Consider the following 25893-nt stretch of genomic DNA (forward strand, 5'->3'; position numbering starts at 1 on the left):
GGGACATATTGCTAGGGAGGCATCGTAGGAGTACGCACTTATTATCATGTATTTTATGTAGTTGTATATATATTCATGATTACTGCAAAATGGTTAAAGTGTACCATCCCTTCACTCTCGTAGTACGACACTAATCATATATCTCTGCAACTGTCAATTGGTTGTTGCAGCTCATCTGTTCTACACTAGAATAACAATTGTTCAATAAATTCTTATTGAAACGCCCAGCCTGTTTATTCTCTATATTGCTGAGACAAACTAAGTGAGCACGAGTGACTGAGCGAAAGGTAGTATATTGTTTCCAGGATCCTGGGGGATCAGGGTTGTCCTGTTCTAAGGTTGCCGGAAACTATTCTCTCCCCGATAAGAGGAGATTATTGTGGCACTGTGAGCTAGCTGATACACACAGGCTAATATATCCGGTGGGGGTGAACGGAATCAGTCTGCCACCAGTCCCACAGTTTGTTATTCAAACGTGCAGATCCAGTATAGGTAATATAGGAACTACACGACGGGCACATGTGAAGTCAAAGCGCAACTCCAGCCGGTGTGAAGCGTTTAAAGATAAATAAAGCTTCGCTTAGAAGTCTACACATCGTTGGCCAGGAACCTGCTGCTCCGGTCATAAAGAAAGGTACTGTGCTGCTACCCAATATGCAGTCATCTATCATATGGAATGTTAACGCTGAAGGCGAATGCATGCAGATAGAGAAAAGAAGCGCTGATGACTACCATAATGAAATGCCAATAAAATAAATACAAGCGCTAGATGACAGAACGATTGATAATAAAGCATACATCAGGCTGTCCGGTTTTAGGTTTAACCCTATAATAACTGATAAAACCCCACCAAAAGAAAAATAGCCGTCACCAGTGTAAACATATAAACACTGAAAAAACACTTTCACAATCACAAACTAAATGCCGTTCAAGGAAAGGAAAAGGTGAGTGAAAAAGTCCTTTTTATTTCTTCCAGGAGGGGTCAATACAAAGTAACATTGTTACAAAGGGCAGCAGCAAGACTAGGCTAGCATTATTCTGCTTGGGTGTTTTTGCTTAGGGATGTCACTAAAAAAATGTTTCTTATTCCTTTTTGGTTTTTTTCAGTTTTCTGGTCTTTGGTCTAATGATGCAGGCTTTAGAAGCATGTTTTAGGTATTATTTAATGTGGCACTTCGGGGTCGCCCGGGACTTGGACCTTAGGTATGGGAGGGGACGGGGCTGCTGCGCTGGGTAATATCCCCTCAAGGAGACTCACAGACACCGGGATTCTGGGTAACGCTGGCTTTATTAACTTAAAAGTGCGTTTGCGGTTTATGGTTTTCCGGTAATAGGGAAGTGCTGACTCTGCCTCTTCCGTCAGTCTTTGAAGGCGTTTCTCCGACGCTGTTTTCCTCTCGTCCCGGTGTCTTCTGGGACTGGGAGTCCGGTCCTTCTCCTCCACGGTGTCGGGCCGTCTCGTCAGGGGGTAAAGAAAAACAACAACAGTGCTTTAGGATCCTGGTCGGACCGTTAACACAGGGAAAGGGAGTGAGGACTCACACGTGCACAACTCGGCTCTAGGGTGCTGGGTAGTGAGGGTGGGGTAGTGCATAGGATGTGAGTGTGGTACGGCTACGGTGGTTTCGCCCACATAAAGCCCGCCCAGCCCGCAAGCCGTGACCGTACCTCTGGTAGCCACACTTCCCTCGATGAAGTGTGGCTGGGCGAAGAGCCTTCCTGATTGCCTCCTGGCTTTCCCCGTCGTCCTCTCTCCTCCAGTCCCGACTCGTCCTCCTGCCTCCGATGTTCTCTCGTCTCCTCTCCTGCCTCCTGCCTCCGATGTTCTCTCGTCTCCTCTCCTGCCTCCTGCCTCCGATGGTCTCTCGTCTCTCCTCCTGCCTCCTGCCTCCTGCCTCCGATGGTCTCTCGTCTCTCCTCCTGCCTCTTCTTCTTTCCTCCGCTCCCGCCTCTCCTCCGTCGCCGTCCTCAATCTCCGCTCGTCCTCTTCTCCTCTTCTCTCTCCGTCGCTCTCACTTCCGCCTCCTCCGAGTGCATAACACACCTGAGTGTGTTCCGGGGCGTCCTTTACTTGAGTCGAGGGGGCGTGTCCAGTGACGATGTCTTTGTCCAGCTCCGCCCAGTTAAAGTAACAGGGTCCACCAGTATCGTCCGAGTCTGAGTCGTCCTGTTCCTCAGCTCCCCGCCAGGCCCCTGTATGCTGTTCAAAGAGAGGTGAGACAGGTAAGCCAGGTGGACCCGCGTCCACCCCGTCACACACCTCCCCCCTATGATTCTCCCGATCGGGGAGAGGATACCTGGACAGAAAATCCGCACTAACATTTTCCTTCCCCTTTTTGTGCATGACTTTGAAGGAAAAGGGCTGCAATGATAGGAACCATCGCATGACTCGGGGGTTGTTGGATGCGATGCGGCTCATCCATAGCAGAGGGGCATGGTCGGTGAACAAGCTAAATGTGTGTCCCTCCAGATAATACCGTAGTTTATCCACTGCCCACTTGATCGCCAGGCATTCTTTTTCGATCGTGGGGTACCTCACCTCCCTGGGGAACAATTTCCTGCTAATGAACAAGATGGGGTGGTCGTGCCCTTCCTCTGTCACCTGTGACAATACAGCCCCGATCCCGAAGTCGGAGGCGTCAGTGTGCAACACGAAGGGTCTGGTAAAGTCAGGAGAGGCTAGCACCGGACGGGAAGTTATCCTTTTTTTGAGGGAAAAGAACGCCTTTCTCATCTCAGGGGTGGGATTCTGAAACTCGATTTTTGGAGTTTGTTTCCTCAAGGTATCTGTGAGGGGGGCTGCTATGTCCGAAAAGGAGGGTATGAATCGTCGATAGTACCCCACCAACCCCAGGAAGGCCCTCATGTCTCGGAGATTGGTGGGGAACGGGGTGTCTGCAATAGCACGGACCTTCTCATCTTGTGGCTCTATGAGTCCGTGACCTAACACGTATCCGAGGTATTTTACCTTTTGAAATCCGATCCTCGATTTCTTCGAATTGACGTGAAGGCCAGCTTTGATTAGTTGAAGCAGGACGGTTTCCAGATGTCGGAGGTGTGTCTCCCAGTCGGGGCTGAAGATTATGATGTCGTCCAAGTACGCTGAACTGTAGGCCTGATGTTCCCGGAGCACCTCATTCATCAGCCTTTGAAATGTTGCCGGGGCTCCGTGCAATCCGAAAGGGAGTACGGTAAATTCGTATAAACCGTCGGGGGTAGAAAACGCTGTTTTCTTGCGGTCTTCTTCGCGTAATGGCACCTGCCAGTAACCTTTGGTCAGGTCCAGGGTACTGATGAATCTAGCTTCCCCCAATTTCTCGATTAACTCATCGATCCTTGGTATGGGGTAGGCATCGAAGGATGATACCGCGTTGAGGGCCCGGAAGTCCATACAGAACCTGCTGCTCCCATCTGGTTTCGGCACCATCACGATTGGGGATGAGCATTCGCTTTTTGATGGACGGACGACTCCTAGGCGGATCATTTCTTTCACCTCCCTGCTGATAGCTTCCCGTTTGGCCGCAGGTATCCGATATGGTCGTTGTTTGACGATGATCCCTTTCTGGGTCTCAATCCGGTGTTCAGCCAGGTTAGTGGAACCGGGTAGGTCCGAGAAGACGCCCGCGCATCGGTGTAGGACTCTTTGTAGTCCTTCTCGTTGTTCTTGGAATATCTCATCGTTGATGACAAGGTTGTGTATCGTATCTTCTTTCTGGTGGTCTTTGTCCGGGATCGTGTAGGCGGTGAGGGGAGGCACCCCTAGCCACTTTTTCAGGACATTTATGTGGAACATCTGACTCTTCCGTCCGGGTAAGCGTAGCCGGTAGGTAGTATTCCCGATGGTTTCCAGAACTTGATAGGGCCCCTGCCACTCCGTATGGAATTTCTTCGTGGTTGAGGGTAACAACACCAAGGCCCAATCGTGCACCTCGAGCTTTCTCCACTTCTTCCCCTTGTCATAGTGGGATTTTTGCTTGGTTTGACTCTTCTCCAGTTGTGAATAAGCCAGTTCCCTTATCTTTCCTATCTGGTTTCTGATAGCCTGGCTATATTCAAGCAGCGTTTTTGTGCCTCTTGTGGGTTCGGCTTCCCAATACTCTTTTGTCATGTCTAGTAGGCTCCTGGGGTGTCTACCGTATAGCATTTCGAACGATGAACAGCCAAGACTGCTCTGTTTTTGCCCTCGGATAACGTAGAATGCCAGGGGAAGCAAACGGTCCCAGTCGGTCTGGTTAGCGGCCAACATTTTCTTTAAGATGCTTTTTAGTGTTCCGTTATAGCGCTCCACAAGCCCGTCTGTCTGGGGATGATGGATCGATGTTTTGATTTGATGGAGGTCTAGCATGTGGCACACCTCTTTCATAACCCGTGACATAAAAGGAGTGCCCTGGTCAGTGAGTATCTCCTTCGGGAATCCCACCCGAGAGAACAATTCCAGGAACTTCTCCGCGATGTTTTTGGAGGTGGGTGATTTGAGGGGAAAAGCCTCGGGATATCTGGTGGCGTAATCCACAATGACCAGGGCGTATTGGTTTCCTCTGCCGATCTTCGGGAGGGGCCCGATGAGATCCATCGCCACTCTCTCGAACGGGGTCCCTATGATCGGTAGTGGCTGCAGTGGAGCAGCCGGGGGTCTGTGCATGTTTTTGCGTTGGCACACGTCGCAGGTCTGGCAGTGGCTCTTGATGTCCTGATAGATCCCTGGCCAATAGAAATTCTTTAAGATGTTCTGCGTGGTTTTCTCACTGCCTATGTGTCCTGCTAATAGATGTGTGTGGGCATAGAACATAACCTGTTCTCTGAAGCATACCGGGACAAGGAGCTGTTTAGGGTCACCCTGCTTCCCCTGCCTGTATAGCAAGTCGTCCTGTATCAGAAATCGGGGGTATCTGGGATTGGGATTATCCTGTTCTGCATGAGCCTGTTCCCAGGCGTTAAACAATGTGGAGTCATTGGCTTGGGTGAACTGAAAGCTTCTGTCGCCCTCCCAGGGATCAGGGGCTATGAGTACTGGCTCTGGTTGTACTCCCCCTCTTTTCAAGGTCTCGGAAAAAAGATCTAGGAAGTGTGGGTTATCTGTTCCTAATATGAGCTCTTCCGGTAGGCTGTCCAACAACCCAACCTTCACCACTGTCTTCCGCCCCCCCTCCAACTCTAAGGGGACGCAAGCGACCAGGTAGCTCTTCACGTCCCCATGGACGCACTTTATATGTACTAGGGACTCTGGTATTATCTGGGAAACACACACAAACCTACCCTGCATCACTGACTGTTTGCACCCCGAATCCAACAGAGCCTTGATGCTCCTGCCATTCACCAGGACACTCACGTGGTATGCCCCTCCCAGCTCCGCTGAAAACATCACCGGTCTGGGTAGATAGCCAACCTCCATGGGTTCTTCCTGTATCCTCTTCTTGGGGCAAAACCGAGCAATGTGGCCCCAGGTGCCGCAATCGAAGCATTGAGGGCCTCTTAATGGGGTCAAGTCTGGATGCACCGGTCTGGGTGCAGGTAGCCCAGGAGGGGGTCGGGTTTTCCTGTCAACACGAAGCGGGGGTCTGATGTTCCTTTCAGGTTCCATGGGGTGTAGCCGGGGTTGGGCCCTTGAAAACGTTGAGGCCATTTCTATGGCTTGTGCGGTGGTCAGGTTAGAGTGTTGCCTTAACCACCGTTGGGTCCCGAATGGTAGAGCCTCTAGATATTGCTCTAAGTATATTTTGTCCATGATAGCCTCCTTGTTGCTCTGTGCGGGGGTTAGCCACTTATCGGCGGCTGCCTTTAGGCGAAAGAAGAGAGTCTTAGGGTTCTCGCCGGGGGTCCCTCGTTCCTTACGGAAGCGGACGCGATATGCCTCTGCGTCTAACCCTAGGTGATCGAGGATGATGACCTTTATCTGGGCATAGGGCGTCTGTCCATTTCCATTGGCCACCTGGTACGCGGCCTGGGCTTCGCCTGTCAGCAGAGGTGCCAGAAAAAACGGCCATTTCTCCAAAGGCCATCCGCATGCGAGGGCTACCCTCTCGAAATTTACAAGGAAAGCATCCGGGTCCTCTCCCGCTATATATTTTTGTAGGGATATGCCGGAGGGGGTGGGGGTTGCTCTTACTTCCCGCACTGGATTGCCGGCTTGATCAATCCTTATCGGCTGCAGCTCCCCCAGGGTCTTTACTACGGAGTCCCTGAGCACATCTCTGTCCGCTTGGGCTGTGGCTATCTGCTGTTCAATCGCCCACCCCAACTGCTCCTGCCCCTTCACTAACCGTTGCAGTAGTTCCTCCATCGTCGTGTCCCAGATGGCTATCGAGGTGCCCGCATTCTCCACCACTTGTGGCACTTCGGGGTCGCCCGGGACTTGGACCTTAGGTATGGGAGGGGACGGGGCTGCTGCGCTGGGTAATATCCCCTCAAGGAGACTCACAGACACCGGGATTCTGGGTAACGCTGGCTTTATTAACTTAAAAGTGCGTTTGCGGTTTATGGTTTTCCGGTAATAGGGAAGTGCTGACTCTGCCTCTTCCGTCAGTCTTTGAAGGCGTTTCTCCGACGCTGTTTTCCTCTCGTCCCGGTGTCTTCTGGGACTGGGAGTCCGGTCCTTCTCCTCCACGGTGTCGGGCCGTCTCGTCAGGGGGTAAAGAAAAACAACAACAGTGCTTCAGGATCCTGGTCGGACCGTTAACACAGGGAAAGGGAGTGAGGACTCACACGTGCACAACTCGGCTCTAGGGTGCTGGGTAGTGAGGGTGGGGTAGTGCATAGGATGTGAGTGTGGTACGGCTACGGTGGTTTCGCCCACTTAAAGCCCGCCCAGCCCGCAAGCCGTGACCGTACCTCTGGTAGCCACACTTCCCTCGATGAAGTGTGGCTGGGCGAAGAGCCTTCCTGATGGCCTCCTGGCTTTCCCCGTCGTCCTCTCTCCTCCAGTCCCGACTCGTCCTCCTGCCTCCGATGTTCTCTCGTCTCCTCTCCTGCCTCCTGCCTCCGATGTTCTCTCGTCTCCTCTCCTGCCTCCTGCCTCCGATGGTCTCTCGTCTCTCCTCCTGCCTCCTGCCTCCGATGGTCTCTCGTCTCTCCTCCTGCCTCTTCTTCTTTCCTCCGCTCCCGCCTCTCCTCCGTCGCCGTCCTCAATCTCCGCTCGTCCTCTTCTCCTCTTCTCTCTCCGTCGCTCTCACTTCCGCCTCCTCCGAGTGCATAACACACCTGAGTGTGTTCTGGGGCGTCCTTTACCTGAGTCGAGGGGGCGTGTCCAGTGACGATGTCTTTGTCCAGCTCCGCCCAGTTAAAGTAACAGGGTCCACCAGTATCGTCCGAGTCTGAGTCGTCCTGTTCCTCAGCTCCCCGCCAGGCCCCTGTATGCTGTTCAAAGAGAGGTGAGACAGGTAAGCCAGGTGGACCCGCGTCCACCCCGTCACATTTAATTATTTTATAAACTATTGAGAATCACAAAATACATTTGATTCTTCACTAATAGTAACAATGCTGGGTTCATATGAATCTTTCCCAATGTGCACCATCACATTTACCCACAGACAAAGAATGGGGGAAACCCTTTGATACATCAGCCCCCTTTTCTAGCGAGTCAATATTGATAGTAGGTGAATTGCCAAACACCCTAGGCTTTAAACATTCAATGCAAGGTGTTGTGACGGGTGTTTATGAACGGAGTGCTATCACCGAGCATCTGGGATAGTTGGGAAAACAAGACCCCAGATGTTTGGAAGACCTGGAACGCAGTGTCACTTGGAATGCTGCTGCTAAAAGTTCTTACCAAGTTCAACAAAGATTGGAGGATATTGTTTGTATGTGCAGTAATTCAGCTACGTATATGAAAAAGTTGTGTGATGACCTGTTAACATCAATACCGGAGCTGAAGTGCTTCGCTGTAAGACATCCTTTCCATTTACAAGATGGTATGCTGAGAGCATCTTTACAATCTTTAGAGTTAATGAAAAATGCTATTGACTTTGCAGTCCATTTTGGTACACTGTTTCATTAAGCGGGAGAACTAAAACGCACATGTTTCTCATTTTGTGCTTTGTGAGGCATCAATGAAAGAGTAATCCCAACTATGTCATTAATTAGCCAGTGATTCTCAGTCTTGGAGGCTGTGAATGCTATATTATCCATGTGGCGACCGTTTACAGAATTTGTGCTTAGTGATGATGCCAAAAGTCAAGAAATGTGAGGATCTTTGGTTGCATATTTATACTGATGTGAAAAGAAGTACACTCTACTGCAATCTTAGATTTTTCAGGAAAACATGATTGCTGTAGTGAACATAATAAAACAACTAGATTCCAAAAACCCTTGTCTACCAAGTGTTCAGTTTAATTAGTGAAGGTGTGAAAGAGCTCCTTGTGAGTTGGCTAGGCAACACTTTTAGTGAGTTTGGCAATGCAACATGTTCCATGTTAGAATTCTTGCCACTTGGTAAGCAAAGAAATGTTGAATAGAAATTCAGGAAATATCATTTTACATGGCTGGCAATGAGGAATAGAAATGTCCCTTAACCATGGCATATAGAGTCAATGAACTCTCACTGAGGTACTCTGTACAAGATCAAGGGCCCGATGTAGGTAAAATAGATTTACCGATTTTTAATTACCGAATTTTACCGATTCGGTAATTAAAAATCGGTAAATCTAAGGGGTGGATATGTAGGAACATCCAGATGTTCCTTTTACCGAATCGGTAATTATCTGTATTTAAAGCCCATAGGAATGAATGGGGCATTACCGGTCGGTATTTACCGAATCGGTAAATACCGATTTTGACAAGGGTGCAGGGGGTGTCACTTTGACACCCTCTAGCACCCCCAAAAAAGATTCGGGTGCCATGTGGCAGGCATACCTGCCCTAAGGGCAGGTCTGCCTGTCATATGGCACAGGTGTGCATGCACACCGGAATCGGTATTTTACCATCAAATATATTTGATGGTAAAATACAGATTCGGTAAGGGTTGTGGGACTCAAAAGAGTCCCACCTACATATCGAAATTAACGAATAGGTAAAAATACCGATTCGGTATTTTACAGATTCGGTAAATTTACCGAATCTGTAAAATATGTGGCCCTACATACCATTTTGTAGATACCGGTCGGTAACGGCCGAAAATACCGATTTTCGGCCGTTACCGACCTACCTACATCCGGCCCTAGATCCTTTCCGAAAATGGTAATTTTCTCTGGACTTTGATAAAGAGCTGCTTAATTTTTGACCGCTTCAATGAATGCGCCCAGTTTAACGCATATTTTGCAGAACCCGTCCCAGAGAATCGCAATCTTCAGGAGCACCAGTATTGGCAAGGAAAGGTATGTAAGTGGCCAGGGTTAGCAAATTGTTTACTGGCTGTTTTGGCGTTTCCTGTCTCAAGTGCCAAGGTTCAGACAGCCTTTTCACAGATAAATATTTACCTGGGAAGGAAAGAACGAGAATGCATGAACAAAAACTCACTATATTGTATAGAGCACTACAATAAGTCTGATTTAAAAAAAAAATTATTTGAACCTCGTACACCATGTATGCACAATGTCTATACACATGCACTATCAGTTAAGAAAGCAAGCAATAATAAAAGCAAAAGTTCCATAAACACCGGAAAAACACTGTTTCAAAAGGAGGAAATTAAGAGTCTCGGGGTTTGGCTGGAACAAGATCTCTCCCTCAGGACTCGGGCGAAAAAAACGGCAGGAGTCTGTTTCGGTCTTCTCTGTTCAGCTCGGAAAGTTCTGCCCCTCCTCCCACCGCCGTCCAGGAAGCTGCTTATTCAGGGGCTGATTGTATCAAGATTGGATTATAGCAACGCTATCTTTCTTGGTGCCCCTGAAGCAACGTTCAACAAACTCCAACAGATTCAAAACGCTGCAGCGCGGCTTCTTAAGAACATCCCAATGTCATGGTCGCTAAACCTGCGTTGAAGGCATTGCATTGGTTGCCGGTGCGCGAAAGGGTCAAATTCAAATCCCTCTGCCTCGCGCATAAAATTCTTCAGGATAAAGGTCCTCCTATCCTGAAGAATCTAGGTATACCCTATAAGGCTAATAGAGCCCTGCGCTCGGACCAGAAACATCTGCTCAAGACTCCTAAAGTTAAAAAGGCACGTACAGGGGGAAGAAGATTCTCAGTGAATATAGCTATTCTATGGAATTCACTCCCCCTGAGTTTGCGTTCAGAGACCGGTCTTCTCCGTTTCCGCAAACTCCTTAAAACACACCTTTTCCCTAACTGATGCCTTTTAGTACGTTTGACTTGCTACCTTTCTGTTTCTGGAACAAGCGCTGGGATGCTCCAGGGTAACTATGCGCTATATAAAACTCGAAATAAATAAAGAAATACATTTTTAATGGCATGAAAATTTGTAACCACTGATAAACACTGGTTTTTTTTTTAAGGTATTGAAAACACTGAAACCCCCCACGAGAATTGGCCAAAAATAGAAACTGAAAGCCGGAAAGCCTAAGCATACTGTTGTTGCAATTACCAGAGCCTTGTAAAGTGTAGCTCTCCAACCTCAGTAGCAGGTGAGGAGACCCAAGAAGAATCTCAGGCGTTGTGCTTACTAATCTGTCCTATACCTGAAGCAGCACATGACCAAAGCTGCCAGCTCAGAGCAACTCTAGAGGTCTCCAGAAAAGTGAAGGACTAAAATGGGGACCAAGAAGGAGGTCACAGTCCCACGGGCTGTCCAGGATGACCCAGAGGCCAAGGCATCGCATGGCCTTAGAGATGGCGCAAAGGACACAGGTTCTAGCAGACAGCAGGCAGTATCTGAAAGCTACTCCCATAAACGGTTACACCAAAAAAGTGAAATATTGGCGACAGATGGACAGCTTGGATAGAGATATTTGATGATTTCAATGATGCACCTGAAGAAACTGGTGCTAGAAAGATTATATCAATATCTGGCTGGTGAAGTTGCAAAATAAGTAATAAAGAAAATGCTACAAAGTGACAGTCATATCCCTTCAGATAATAAAAGCCTTGGATCTCAAGTTCAATCCAATGCCAAATGTTGCTTACAAAAGGTACAATTGCAGTCCAAGAACGACAAAGTTTGTGAAACCATTGATGAATCCATCACTGTAATGTTCAATGAATTTAATCAAGAAGATGCTATACGTCTCAGAGTTATTGATGGATGCTTATTAGATTCATTTAGACAATGAATGCTGTGAGAAACAGTCTGGAACGAGTATTAATGGCTGTCTGAGCAAAAGAGCACACCTATCGACAAGCTGCTGACATGGAGGCCGGCGGTGCCAAGAGTCAATCGGTCACGAATGTGGAAAGTAAGCTAAAGCGAGAGACTGAAGGACACAAAGTGATGTCTACACATAAAAAGAAGTTGTGTTTCAGGTGTTGATTTTCTTTTCCACTAAAGGGCAAGATATGTAAGGCTATGGCAAGGCGAACCATTTTGTAACATTTTGGAAAGCGAATGAAAAAGCAAGTGTGTCATGACTCAAAACCAAAATGGCTGCTTGAATGTTCCTGAAGCAACGTTCGATGCAGGCCCACAAGGACAAGTGAAAACATCAGTTGAGGCAAATCGACTTAAACGAATTGATCGTCATACAAGTCATCGTCAAACAGTTCATCAGTATCTGTATCAAGTGAAGAAGATGGTTGTTCTATGTCCATGTTTACCTCAGAAAAGCATGCGCATGTTGGACAGACCGCATGTAAAAAAAAGTGTCAGTCAAAGAAAAGTCAACTTGCCAAAGCACCAAAGTCATTCAAACATTGTCTGAAATTAACACTGAAAGTAAATGGTTGTTCAATACCTTTTATTACCAACAGTGGTGAATCGATCAACGTTATGCCTGAGGAGAAACACTAGAAATTGTCTGTGTAGGAGGCTGGTTTATTTATTTATTTATTTTTAACATTTATTAAGCGCGAACAATTGCCCGCAGGGGTCTCGGCGCTGTACTTTTATTACTCTCCTGTGTGATCTTATAATTTTTCAGAGGTCAAATAACCATGTCTTCAGTTTCTTCCTAAAGGACATGAAATTTGGGCTGGATCTTATGGTTTGCGGGGTGTGTTCCATAGTTTTGGGGCGGCAACTAGGAAACGTCTGTCTCCCCAGTTGACCAGCCTAGTCCGTGGCACTACCAAATCATTCTGTCTTGCTGATCGTAGTGTCCGAGTAGGAATGTATGGGACGAGATGGTCACTCAAGAATTGAGGCGCTTGCTGATGTAATGACTTGTAAACGATGCACAGTGTTTTAAATTTAATTCTGTTCCTGACAGGGAGCCAATGAAGACTTCTTAAGGTCTCAGCTATTGGCTTGAATTTAGGGATGTTGAGAAGAAGTCTAGCTGCTGCATTTTGGATTGTCTGCATTTTCTTGATGATCCTGACTTGAGCATTTGCGAGCAAGCCATTGCAGTAATCCAATGCTGATAGGACAAGAGCGCTGACCAGTGTCTTACCGACATTTTTGGGAAGAAAAGGAAGAATCTTCCTAACCAGTCGTAATTTATAGAAGGCTGTGGAGGCCATCTGATTGGCATGTGCCATGAAATTTAGATTGTCATCAAAGATGACACCCAAATTTCTCACCTTCGTGGCCGGTTTGGGCACAGCTCCAAAGGAAGATGGCCACCAAATTGAGGACCAGCTAGGACTGAGATGGCCAAAAGTGACCACCTCGGTTTTCTCGGAATTTAATTTCAAACAGTTTGCTGACATCCATTGTCCAATGGCCAGCATGCCTGTTTTGAAATTCTCCGCCACTGTTTCCCCATCGTTTCTAACAGCCAGTATCAGTTGTGTATCATCTGCATATGAGGTAAGGTTCATCCCATGCGCTTTGATGGTTTTTGCGAGGTCCGACACATATATATTAAATAGTGTCGGACTAAGGGATGAACCTTGAGGTACCCCACATGGCAGTGATAACTCTGCAGATTCAAACTGACCCAGTGTAACGGCCTGGGATCTCTCTGCCAGAAAAGACGCCAGTAGATTTTTTGCTAGGCCTTGCACGCCCATTTTTTCGACACGGTTGACTAAGATCTTATGGTCAACCGTGTCGAAGGCGGCCGATAAATCTAGAAGCACCAATAGTGCTGTGCCACCATGGTCTCTGATTAGTCGAATATCATCCGCCGCTTTAATGAGCGCTGTTTCCGTTCCATGAAACTTGCGGAATCCAAATTGTGATTCGTCGAGCAGATGATATTGCTCAATGAATTCCGCAAGTTGGATGTTCATGGCTTTCTCCACTATCTTGGCAAGAAAGGGTAGGTTCGCTATAGGCCTATAATTTTTCAGTTCAGTTTTATCTAAGCCGGGTTTCTTCAGGAGAGGTTTTAGTAAGGTCTTTTTTAGATGGTTAGGGAAGATGCCTGTGCGAAACGTTAGATTACATATTTGGGTGATAACTGGGATCATAGTGTCCATTAGCAAACGAAGGGTATTCAGAGGACAGGGATCCAGAGCCGATCCAGATTTAATTGTTTTGATAATATCCTGGAATTGATCTTCAGTTACCTCTGCAAAGCAAGAAAGATTATTGCTTGACGATGGTATTTTTATTTTTTCATTGCTTTGGTTAACCTCTAGGTTGAATGCTGAGAAGATATCATTCACCTTGGTGAAAAAGAAGGATGCCAATAAATCGCAGAAATTTTGTGAGCAAGGGGGATTAAGGTCTGGGGCACATCCCGCCAGATGTTTAGTTATTTCAAAGAGCTTTTTATTTGAGTTTTTGCGCTTTCGATTTGCTCGGTGTAATACTTTTTTTTTGTCTCTGTGATCAAGAGTTTATATTGGGTTAAAGATTCCTTATACGCTTTCCTGTTTTCATTATCATACTTTTTCCTCCAGTTTCTTTCTTTGTTTCTACATTGCTGTTTTAGTTTTTTAAGCTCCTCGGTATACCATGGTGCTGAAGGGGAGCTTCTATTCCTGGACAATCTTTTTACTGGTACCAGCTTATTAGCTGCCTGGCCCACCCATGTGTGGTATTGCTCAATAGCAGTTTCTGGGTCATTAGCCCAAATAGGTATTGAATTATGTAACGCGTCCTTAAGGCTGGGAATATTGATGTCTTTCCAGACCTTAAACGATTCTCGTTTGGGGAATGGTGTTGTTGCAATAGGTGTTTTATTAATTTGTATTGTAGCCGATATCAGGTGGTGATCGGACCAAGTCAATGGCAGGACATCGGTCACTAGCATATTGTCCAGATTGGTAAATATACCGTCTAGGGTATGGCCTGCAGTATGAGTAGGTCCTTTCACCAACTGTGATAGACCAAAAACCTCCATTTCAGATTGCAAAGATATAGTGTCTTTGTCTTCACTACAGTCCAAGTGGAAATTAAAGTCACCTAGCAGTGTTACAGATTTATCTGTAACTAAGGTTTCTAAAATAGTGGCAATTTCTGTAAGGAATCCCGACCGGATTTCTGGTCGTCTATATAATAGTATGCCTTTGAAGTTATATGAGGGGGACAGATAAATATCAAAATGAAATGCCTTGCATGTCGTAGAAGGAATTGCTGTAGTACGAATTTTGAAAGTGTCCCGAGCAATTATGGCAATCCCACCTCCTCTTTTACCCGTTCTATCCAGTCTATAGCATTTGAATCCCTGTGGAACGGCTATCACGAGGTCTGGGTCAGATGCTTTGTCCAACCAGGTCTCTGTCAGGAACATTATGTCAATGTTCCTGTCTGTAAGTACATCGGCTATTTCTTGCCTATGTTTGGCTAATGAGCGCACATTAATGAGGGCTATAGTAAACTGTTGTTTTTTCTGGTAGAAATTGTCATTACCCACCGTTTTATTTAGTAGGGGGATGGATGTCTGACAGTGTTTGCAATCCAAGGCAATCTTAGATGATATATAATCAGGACTATACCTTGTACATTCTTCCTTAGTTTGTGGGCGGAGATCAATCAGCGCAGAGCGCGGGTATGATGTGAGGCGGGCGAATGCCGTCGAGCCAGGGGTGGTGGCCCTAGGCCTGTGTCCGGCGTGGACGGGCGCAGACGGGCTTGCCTTTGGCGCGCCCGCCCGCTGCGCGGACGGAATAGCCTCATTTTATGCTGTACAGAGGAGGGTGGGAGGCGTCCTGCCACTAGACCGCCAACCCTTCCTCCCTCCAAGATGGCGCCTTTCCCCGCGTTGTCAGCCCCTAATCGGCCACGCCGGGAGGAGAAAGGTGAGGGAATGTGCCTCGGTGCAACGTGAGTCTTGCACACGAGAGCGCGTTTATGCTGTGCGAATTTAAAACGCTACCATTAAAATATAAACAATCTTAAAAATTATCGCTTCTTCATGCAGTGCGAATTAAAAGCGCTACCAGTAAAATATAAACAAGTCTTAAAAGTTGTCGCTTCTATCACCACAAGAAAAGAGAGTAGAACCCCCGGCTTTCCGCCTTAGGGGAGAGTAAACAAGTAAACAGGATGACTGTTTAGCCCAGTTTAAATATCCTGGAGGGCGGGAGGCGTCCTGCCACTAGACCGCCAACACTTCCTCCCTCCAAGATGGCGCCTTTCCCAGCGTTGTCAGCCCCTAATCGGCCACGCCGGGAGGAGAAAGGTGAGGGAATGTGCCTCGGTGCAACGTGAGTCTTGCACACGAGAGCGCGTTTATGCTGTGCGAATTTAAAACGCTACTATTAAAATATAAACAATCTTAAAAATTATCGCTTCTTCATGCAGTGCGAATTAAAAGCGCTACCAGTAAAATATAAACAAGTCTTAAAAGTTGTCGCTTCTATCACCACAAGAAAAGAGAGTAGAACCCCCGGCTTTCCGCCTCAGGGGAGAGTAAACAAGTACACGGGATGACTGTTTAGCCCAGTTTAAATATCCTGGAGGGCGGGAGGCGACCTGCCACTAGACCGCCAACCCTTCCTCCCTCCAAGATGGCGCCTTTCCCCGCGTTGTCAGCCCCTAATCGGCCACGCCGGGAGGAGAAAGGTGAGGGAATGTGCCTCGGTGCAACGTGAGTCTTGCACACGAGAGCGCGTTTATGCTGTGCGAATTTAAAACGCTACCATTAAAATATAAACAATCTTAAAAATTATCGCTTCTTCATGCAGTGCGAATTAAAAGCGCTACCAGTAAAATATAAACAAGTCTTAAAAGTTGTCGCTTCTATCACCACAAGAAAAGAGAGTAGAACCCCCGGCTTTCCGCCTCAGGGGAGAGTAAACAAGTACATGTGTTCACGCTCAGTGATGCACCTTGCTCCAATCCAGGCAACCCTTATGGTGATTTTAGTGGTCTTCACCATCTCCTGAGGCGGAAAGCCGGGAGAACGCTAGGACTTGCACTTTTTAAACTGTATGATTATTTGTGTTTTTATCTGCTTACTCGTCCTTCCTGAGCATTTCCCCGCTCTGGGCAGCCCCGCACAGCGGATCCTATCGCTGCTGCGGGCCATCACATTGCCGCCGCCACTGGCCACGCCCACCACTTCAGGCCCCGCCCCCCCGCCGAAGGCATTTAACGCGCTGACTACTAGCGCGAGCCAGAGGCCACACCATCTCCTGAGGCGGAAAGCCGGGAGAACGCTAGGACTTGCACTTTTTAAACTGTATGATTATTTGTGTTTTTATCTGCTTACTCGCTCCTTCCTGAGCATTTCCCCGCTCTGGGCAGCCCCGCACAGCGGATCCTATCGCTGCTGCGGGCCATCACATTGCCGCCGCCATTCCCCAGAGGCCACTGGCCACGCCCACCACTTCAAGCCACGCCCCTTCCGTTTTCCTCTCTATATACAATGTGCTACCCCCGGTCGCGCAGCGGGCGGGCCGCCAGCGCGGCGAGCCCGTCTGCGCCCGTCCGCGACCGACGGGGGCAAGGGGCACGCCACTATGCGCAATTCTTAACATATACTCCCGAACAACTGTGTGCCCACAATAAAAATTGGCCACTGAATTCCGCAATATTGTCTTATGGTCAACCTCTTGGCATCGCCTCCCCAAAGTCTATCACACCCGCTCCCCCCCCCCCCCCCCCCCCTATTGCTGCTCTCCTTCTGAACACAAGATCAGCCGTCAAGCACCAGACCGAAATATTTGATCTTTTAGACTCCGACTCTCCGGACCTATTGTTTTTAACCGAAACATGGTACAAGTCTGACTCCCTACCAAGCATCCTGGCAGCCCTCCCGCCTCACTACTCCATGCTCCGCGCAGATCGCTCGGAGGCGAAAGCAGGCGGCGGGGTAGCCCTGATTGCCCGCAAGGAACTCCATTTTCAGACACTCTCATCGCCCACAATACCAGCAGCTGATTGCCTTGTAGTTCGCTCTACCTCTCTCAAGACCCCAATTACCTGCGTATTAACATATCGACCACCTCAACCATCCGCAGGTTTTCTCTCTGCCTTCCAGGACCTATTGGCCACCTTGGTAGTCAATAGTGCCTCTGTTCTCGTTCTGGGAGATTTTAATTTCTGGCCCACTGACCCCGCTGAGGATACAAAATCCAAGGATTTTACACAACTGCTTCTTAGCCTAAACTTCACCCAGCATGTTCAAGGTCCCACCCATATGCGGGGCCATATCCTTGATCAGATATGGACATTAAACATCCCGACTTCTGTTCCAACTATTTCGCCCTGCCCATGGTCTGATCACTCCTTGCTCGCTTTTTCCCTGGATCTGAGCCAAAAAACAACACCTTCTTACCCTAAAAACACCCGGGCAAGAAATTGGAATTGAGTCGACATTCCATCCTTGTGCAACTCGTTAGCTGTCACATGCCCGGATCGATCGGGCCTGACCCCTCATTCCCAGACTTTCATCCTAGATCGCTGGCTTACCAAAGCCTGCGACCCAGTGGCCCCCCTGAAGCGGATCACCATCAACCGCACCCACAATTCCAAGAAGTGGTTTAGCCCTGGCCTCAAAGCCAAGAAACTGGAGGTACGGCAGGCTGAACAAGCTTGGAGAAGAACATATTGCCCAACCCGGAAACAATACTATATTACCACTCTCAGCGAATACAAACAAGCCATCCTAGCAGCTAAAACAGATTACTTCTCGGAGCGTATCCTAGCCGCAGAAAGCCAGCCGCGTGAGATCTTTGCCACCGTCCACGAGCTGGCATCTTCGGACAGAACTCTGCCCAAGATTCCCCCCTCTCAGGCCCTATGTGATTCGCTTAACAAATTTTTCATCGATAAATTAGCTTGTATCAAAGCCAACATCTCCCCCCCCCCCCCCCCCCCCCTTTGCCCACGTTCTCCCCCCCCCCATCCTACTGGCAATAATCTGTCCCTTACCTCTATTCCCCCACTTACTAGAGAATCCCTGCTCCCTTTACTTAGTCGTGTTAAGTCGGGCTCTCCAGCTGACATCTGCCCGGCACGTATTCTCCATCAGATTTTTGCCGAATGCCCATCCCCTGTCCTTACCCTCCTTAATGATTGCCTTATGCATGGCGTCGTCCCTGCCTCCTTTAAGACTGCAACAATCCTCCCTATACTAAAAAAACAGGGGGCAGATCCTTCCACCCCGGCAAACTATCGCCCGATATCTCTTCTCCCCTACCTGGGCAAGGTAGCTGAGTCCCATGTCACCCAAGCACTCAGCGCCTTCATAGAGGACAGTCACTACCTTGCACCCTGCCAGGTGGGCTTTCGCCCCGCCACTCCACTGAGAAGGTGGTCATTTCGGTCATGGACCAACTCAGGGAGGGGCTCGATACCAATACCCCTCAGGCCCTGGTCCTCCTGGATTTGTCCGCCGCTTTCGACACGGTGGACCACTCCATTCTCTTGTCCCGTGTCAAGGCGGCGGGCATAGGAGGACAAGTACTGGCCTGGATAGGCTCCTTCCTAGCTGACCGCACCCAGGCCATCCATCTGGCCGAATTCTTCGCCCCGCCCCGCAGGGTGCAATGCGGTGTCCCTCAGGGCTCCTCTCTCTCTCCCCTCTTATTCAACCTTTATATTTTCCCTCTTATTTTTGCATTGCAACAAATGGAAGTCACAGTTTACAACTACGCTGATGACCTCCAACTCATTTTCAACTTTTCCTCCCCCTCACTAGGTGTCACTGCCTTCCAGTCTGTCATGCTGTTTATTTGGGATTGGATGAATGCGAACCACCTTAAACTCAACCCGGATAAAACAGAGCTGATTCTGACTGGTGGCAGTGGCAACCCTTGGTCTCCTTCTTTCTGGCCCCCCTCTCTTGGCACAGCCCCACTCCCTCTCACTCAGTTAAGACCCTTGGTATCACACTTAATCATCATTTGACACTTCACTCCCACATTAATTCTGTTGTTTCTTCCTGTTTCTTTACCCTGCGTATCATTAGGAAAGTATTCCGGTTTTTCTCACCCTCCGCACTCAAACTGATCGTAATGGCCATGGTTTTATCCAAGATCGACTATGGGAACATTATCTATAATGGTGCTCCCGCCTATGCACTTTAACGCCTTCAACTGGTGCAGAACCAGGCAGCTCGCCTGGTACATGGCCTATCTAAATTTCACCACTCGTCACCCCTCCTCATTGATCTTCATTGGCTCCCCATCAAGCAACGGGCCCTGTTCAAACTTGGTTGCCTTACTTTTCAAGCCCGATGGGCACGGCTCCTGCCTTTATCAACTCCGCCATTACCAACTACTGCCCTCCTAGAGATCTCCGCTCATCCACCAAATCCCTACTAGTGACTCCCCGCTTCAAGAAACAAAGATCGGGAGGCCAGAAATTCGCGGTCCTTGCGCCTACTTTCTGGAACACCTCCCACCCCACATCAGACTCTCCCCCTCCTACATGGAGTTTCGCAAGGCCCTTGAGACTCTCTTGTTCCAGCAGGCTTTCAGTCTATAGTTTTCTGTATTCTCTTTTGCCCAGGAATCCCTCTAGCGCCATGAAACTGCATTGTGAACGTGCGCTTTATACATTTTTAAAAATTCAAAAAAAATTCAAATTCAAATTCTGTAATCTCAAGCTCTCAAGGTGGTAGCTGTGGAGAGAAGCCTTCAGGCCTCTCTTGAAGGGATTTAAAGCAGCTTGTTTTACCCCGGTTAATCACCAGTGTAGATTAGATGAAAAAGAACCACGCAGTGATTAACCGGGGTAAAACAAGCTGCTTTAAATCCCTTCTATTTATTACACAATACAATGACTAACACACTGGTATAACTCCTACCCGAACATATCAACAATACACACAGGAATACTTCAAAATAATCAGGTAGGTAGCACAAATATCCCACTGGTCTCCAGAAAAGACGAAACCATTTACTAAGAGTGGAATGCGAACTGCAAAGGAGAATGGGACTTGAACCAGAAGATTCAGAGGAGCTGGGAATCCCAAAAAACCACCCAGGATAAGTACCCAGGAACCCCACTGAGGCTGTGTGCAGAGTGGAAACACAGCAGCGTGCCTAATGGAAGTCAATGGAGAAGTTGTGGTAGCAGTTTTAAAGAAGGACCCTTCCCGGAGAACCCCATAGAAACCCTTTGGAAGACAGGTTGGAGAGCCACCACACCTGTGGATTTCCCATGAACCAGCTTAACTGTACCAGGGGAGCCGGGTGCATAGGGTTGGAGTGAGTGTTGGAACCAGCAGTAGATGAAAATGGGAGACTTTGAAGAAGATGCCTCTGGGGAAGACTAGGGAAAGGGTTTGAACAACTCAGAGGGGGGACGGGGTGGGGGCACTTTTCAGGATAATATTCTGAGAGCGCCCCAGAACATGAGATCATACTTCCAGCACAGGAATCTGAGTTTCAGGTATGATTCTAACATGTTTGATACCAAACATGACCCGGTTCAGTGCAGTCATTATATAGTTAGACATCTCTTAATAATTGATGTCCACTTTATATCTTAAAATGGCTGACCATACTTGCAAAGCTCGGAGAATCGACTCTGGAGTTGGTAGGGGGTTCCTGCTCATGCATGGGGTACCCTCACACTTGAAACAAAGCCCCATGCCCTCCGGACTGACGAACCTGCCATAGGGGTGACTTCTAGTTTTTAAGTGCAGTGACTTAAGATCTAAGGAAACTTATATCTGTCATGAGTGGTGCACGCACCATCTCACACAGGCTGCAATGGCAGGCCCGTAGTCGCAGATTAAGTGGACTCCCATGGGTGTCACAGTACATGCTGCAGCCCCTGGGAGACCCCTGGTGTACCTATGCCAAGGGTATCTCGGTACCGTATGCTAGGGACATATAGGGGTACACCAGTAGCCAATTGTGGAGGTTCAGAAGTACAGTGGCTGGGGTCCTGATTAGCAGGATCCCTGTCAGACTAGTCCAAAAAACATACTGACATCAGATCCTGCTTTCCTACAAGTGCTTTCAAAGATCATGAATGCCGACTCAAATTCTATGCACCCCAAAGGACCATATGATCAGCCCAGCTCTCCTATACCGTGGTCCCCCACACCAGAAAGACCAGATTGGGAGGCTGCTCCTTCTGCGCGGCCAGTGCCTGGAACGACCTTCCGCTCCACCTCAGACAGATAACATCGCTCTTCGACAGACCCCCTTCTTGGTTGACTGGAACCTGGGAACCCCCCTCCCCCCCCGCGCCTTGAGACCCTTACGGGTGAGTAGTCGCGCATAACAAACAAACCCCTGATTTTGATGCATTTTGTAACCGCACATGAGGACAAATGCAAAACCAAGGCATGTTTTCATATGATGTTACGTCCACACAACCAAGCAGTTACATCCGTGCAGCTATGCTGATGCAACCTGTTACCGGGCTGCTCAAACTTCCCTGGATGCAGTGATTGGCTGCCAGTTTCTGCCTGACCTGGAAGACCGTGTTCCTGTATCTCAGCCCCACCTTCCAGTTTGATCTATTGCAGTCTCCATACTTTTGGTCTCCATCTTTTCTTTTGCTTGTATTTCTTGGTTTTTCCCAGAGCTTGTTCTGACAGCAAATATTATCCTGAAAAGTCCCACTTTGGGATTTTCTTTTTGAAAATAAAACAGAAAACATTTTGATGCAGTGACAGGGCTCAAAGATTCCACTCGACTGTTGCGAGTCAGAATAATTCAGGATGAGCTATTTTTAGGTCCTACTCTCCCTTGAGGCAAGTGACACTTGACCTCTGCCTCTGAAAGCAGAGGTAATGTGACAAGATAGCAAGATTTAAAGGCATCTTTATTGCTCACAAAGTCTTTGAGCAATAAAAATGCTTTTAAATCTTGTTAACTTGTCACATTTGCTCAGGTTTCAGAGTCATAGGTCAAGTGCATTTCAGTTAGGTTGAGGAGATTTTTTTGGTTACTAGACCTGCAGGTCTAGTGCATTTGTTATGATTATCCGAACCCTAAGTGATCCGCGATGTTCACGGAGCCCTTCACCAAACTGTAAACAGTATTGACAGGAACCGCCATGAGGTGATTCCTGACAATACTTTAAAAATGACTGCCAGCTTGACAGTCGTTTCTGCATTAGTACCTCTGTCGCGTGACTGAATAATTTACATCCTTGTCCCCGACAGAGAAATGGGCTGCTTGCCGATAGATAAGTTATACCCCAAGTCTTCTCAACAGATCTTACAATAATTGTTTGCTCTTCATATATCCTTCTCTGTGGTATTGCATTTTTCATATTCCACTATAGTACTTTGGGTGGGATAAAGAATAACGTTCCAATACCCATTTGAATTGGATATTTCAGAACGTTATGCTTTGGTTGTCTTGAGTCACCGTGAGCGGGAGGGCCATGGAGGCAATCTATACGTAAAATTATATAAGTATCTCACACTGTGTCAAGTAAAGACTTCCAGCATCAACCTCAGCTGAGGATTTATTGTCTTTTTTTTTAACCTTTCTGTATGGCAGGAGACACTAAGAGATAGTGCTCAGTCTTTGTAAAGTCACAAGAGTGTGATACATTTCACTGTACTATAATAATAATAATACAGATATGATGTGCTTTGTGTGGTTGTTGTTCATTAAGGAAAGCTTCAAGAACCAGACTGAGAAGATCATGAATACATTTGAGCTTCTGAAGCAGTTTCTGGAGAAGGAGAAGCAACAACTCCTGAGCAAACTGGAAGATGAACATGAAGAAACGATGAAGAAGAGTCAAGAGAAACTGAGTGAACTGGAGAAGCAGCAATCCACCCACCGAGACCTGATCAAAGAGCTAGAGGGGAAGTGTCAGCAAAATGATGCAGAGCTACTGAAGGTGAGAATTAAATATCTGTAGGACTAGAAGGTTAGTGTTCCTCTGAGGTTGAAGTGTCAGCTTCAGGATGTGGAGCACTGCAGGTGAGAGTTTAATATCTAAGTAAGTAGAAGAGTAGAGCTCTTAGGAGGGGGAAGTGTCTGTAGCAGGATGTGGAGCTACTGAAGGTGACAATTACACATCTCGAGAACTAGAATAGTAGAATTCTTTAAAGGGAAAGTGTCAGTAGCAGAAGTAGAGCTGCTGAAGATGGAGTTGCACATCTTTAGAATTAACCCCTCCCATGTTCATGACAAGCTCAGCTCGTTATGAGCCACGGTGGCCGTGTGCTCATGACGAGATAACCTCGTCATGACCGTTGCGCCACGCCCACGCGGGGATAATTCCCCTGCTGTGCTGGGTGTTCCATTGAAACGGGCGTGGTCATGACGAGCTCAGCTCGTCATGAGCATACGGCCACCGTGGCTCACGACGAGCTGAGCTTGTCACGAGCACCGGGGCGCTATGCGCGACCCCCCTCACCCCAGCACAGCGAGGGAATTGGCCCCGCAGGGAAGGGGTTAAGAGTAGCATTCCTCTGAAGGACCAGCCCACCTATGGAGGCTGCCAATAACAGTTTTTCGATACCTCAACAAAGGGCTACTGAATGTGGACTCTCCTCAAGAAGTTGTGCGCCACCTCCAGACGATGGCTAACCTGTTGACATTGTTGTATTTTTTCTATCAATATGCTGAAGTCCCACCTGACTCCTTCATAACGGCTCCCTTACATCAGAGCCAGCTAGCTATGGTGCGCTGTCGAGCTTTCTCTCCACCTTACGAAGTACAGAACATTTGGGCTATCATATTGATGTTTTAACCCTTGACCGAGGACTCAGTGAGAGCGGCTCTGACACTTCTTTATGTCTTGGCCTCCTGCATCCTGCTCTTGCAGCCACATCAGGTGGTACATGCGGGCTGTGCAGTAGGATCTGAAGTCTCATTGGGCTCCACATCAAAGGAGCCTCTCTGATTCCATCCAGGTGTCAGACTGCAAAAGATCTGCAGTGGTGGCTGCTCAACAGCAGTTGGACTGGCAGCAGACCCCTCACCCTAACCTATCCAGAGCTAACGGTTGTGACTCCTCCATTGTTGCTTGGTTCGGGGTGTCATCTGGGAGAGGTGGAGATCAGCGGACTCTGGTCACTGGCGAAGTTGTCAACTTGTTGGAGTTGCAAACTATTCGCTTAGCACTGAAGGCATTCCTTCCGACTATTAAGGGGTGCTATGCTCTCTCTGCTATAATATTATTGTGTGCCACATGGGCTGAAGTTCACATTAGCTCACCTTGTGCACTCACCGTGTGGCACCCTGTTTTTAATTGCTTTTATCTGGTTCATGCTCCCCACGTAATTCCGAGGGTCAGTGTGCACAGGGAAGAAGAAATAATACACAGGCCCATGACCGTGATATACTTACCGATGTGATGTGTTCTCTCTCCACAGGTAGTTCCAGTACTACCAGGTATATGACTAGTTAGTCGCATGGTTGATGTGAGTGTGCAGCCACAACACCATTTGGGTTTTTAGTTTGATAGTATATCCCCTTGTTTGGTCCTGATGAATTGCCTGCAGATTATTCATTTGGCGAGAAACATGATGACCTATCACATATAAGAGCGCCATAACCTGAGACATAACCTCAGCCTAGTGCCTTATATCTTTTGATTTTATTTAGGGTAGGAGACCCCTTGATTAACATTGTTGTCGTAGGTACTCCAGACCCTATTTTAGATTCACTTGAAACACACATTCTTCTACACACAGTAGACCCCTTAACCCCACTTCACCAAACGGCTGTTGGAAAAAGATCCCTGCTAAAGTGCCCCTACTATAGGGAGCCCGTCTGGTATTGCACAGCCGACCCGACGAGGAGCAGCCCGATGATGGAGCATGACACCCGACAGGGTGTGTGAGGGCATTATAATCCAATGGAATGGATTCCCAACTTTGAACCACTCTGATCAGGTTGGTCTAGATTTCCTTTACCTGACTCTCACTTCAGAGGAACAGCATAATTCTTTTTTCTAGGTTCTCATAGACAACATAACTGCCATGTTGTACTTCATCAAACAGGGCAGTATGGGGTTTTGGATCCTGTACCAAGAGGCGCTACAGCTCTGGAGATAGCTGAACGCTCACGGCATCTCCCTGATCACCTAACATTTGTCAGATCTTTAAATGCCGGTGCGGACCAACTCACCAATGTTGCCTGGTACATCATGAATGGAAACTGCAATCGGAAGTGCCACAGGGCGTCTCCCAGCAAAAGAGAGAACCCTGACTCGATCTGTTTGCCACTGCAGAGAAGGCTTGGTGTCCAGGGTTTTGGGCATTGGAGTTCTGAAGGCTGCTCTGCCACGGCGACACCTTCTGCCTAAACTGGGGTACGAGATTTCTGTATCTCTTTCCATCCTTACCTCTTATGCCCAGAATACAGAAATAGATCAAGAAACACCTGGACGAGGAGATTGTGGTACCCTGAACTTCTGGCCATGAGCAGAAGACCTCCAATCCCTATGCCCGTGTGGGAGGATCTCCGGTCACAGTGACACTGCTGGGTCCTGCCTGCACAACCTACACCTCTGTGTTTGGAGACTGAAGAGTGACAGTGATGGCTATAGATCTTCCCAAAGTGGTTGCAGTCATCTTGGCAGCCAGGCGTCCCTCCACTATAACTGTATGTGCAGGACTCCAGGGACAAGTTTAT

General features: G+C 47.9%; 1 pseudogene across 1 annotated transcript in view; it reads left to right on the forward strand.

The window, feature by feature from the left end:
* Positions 1-25893, forward strand: part of LOC144756200 (E3 ubiquitin-protein ligase TRIM39-like) — a 486436-nt pseudogene that overhangs the window by 37094 nt on the left and 423449 nt on the right. Inside the window, exon 3 of the transcript XR_013595098.1 lies at positions 22916-23146. The product of XR_013595098.1 is annotated as an E3 ubiquitin-protein ligase TRIM39-like (transcript). The remainder of the gene's footprint in view (positions 1-22915; positions 23147-25893) is intronic.

This window comes from Lissotriton helveticus, chromosome 5_1, assembly GCF_964261635.1.
Source record: "Lissotriton helveticus chromosome 5_1, aLisHel1.1, whole genome shotgun sequence".
Lineage (NCBI taxonomy): Eukaryota > Metazoa > Chordata > Amphibia > Caudata > Salamandridae > Lissotriton > Lissotriton helveticus.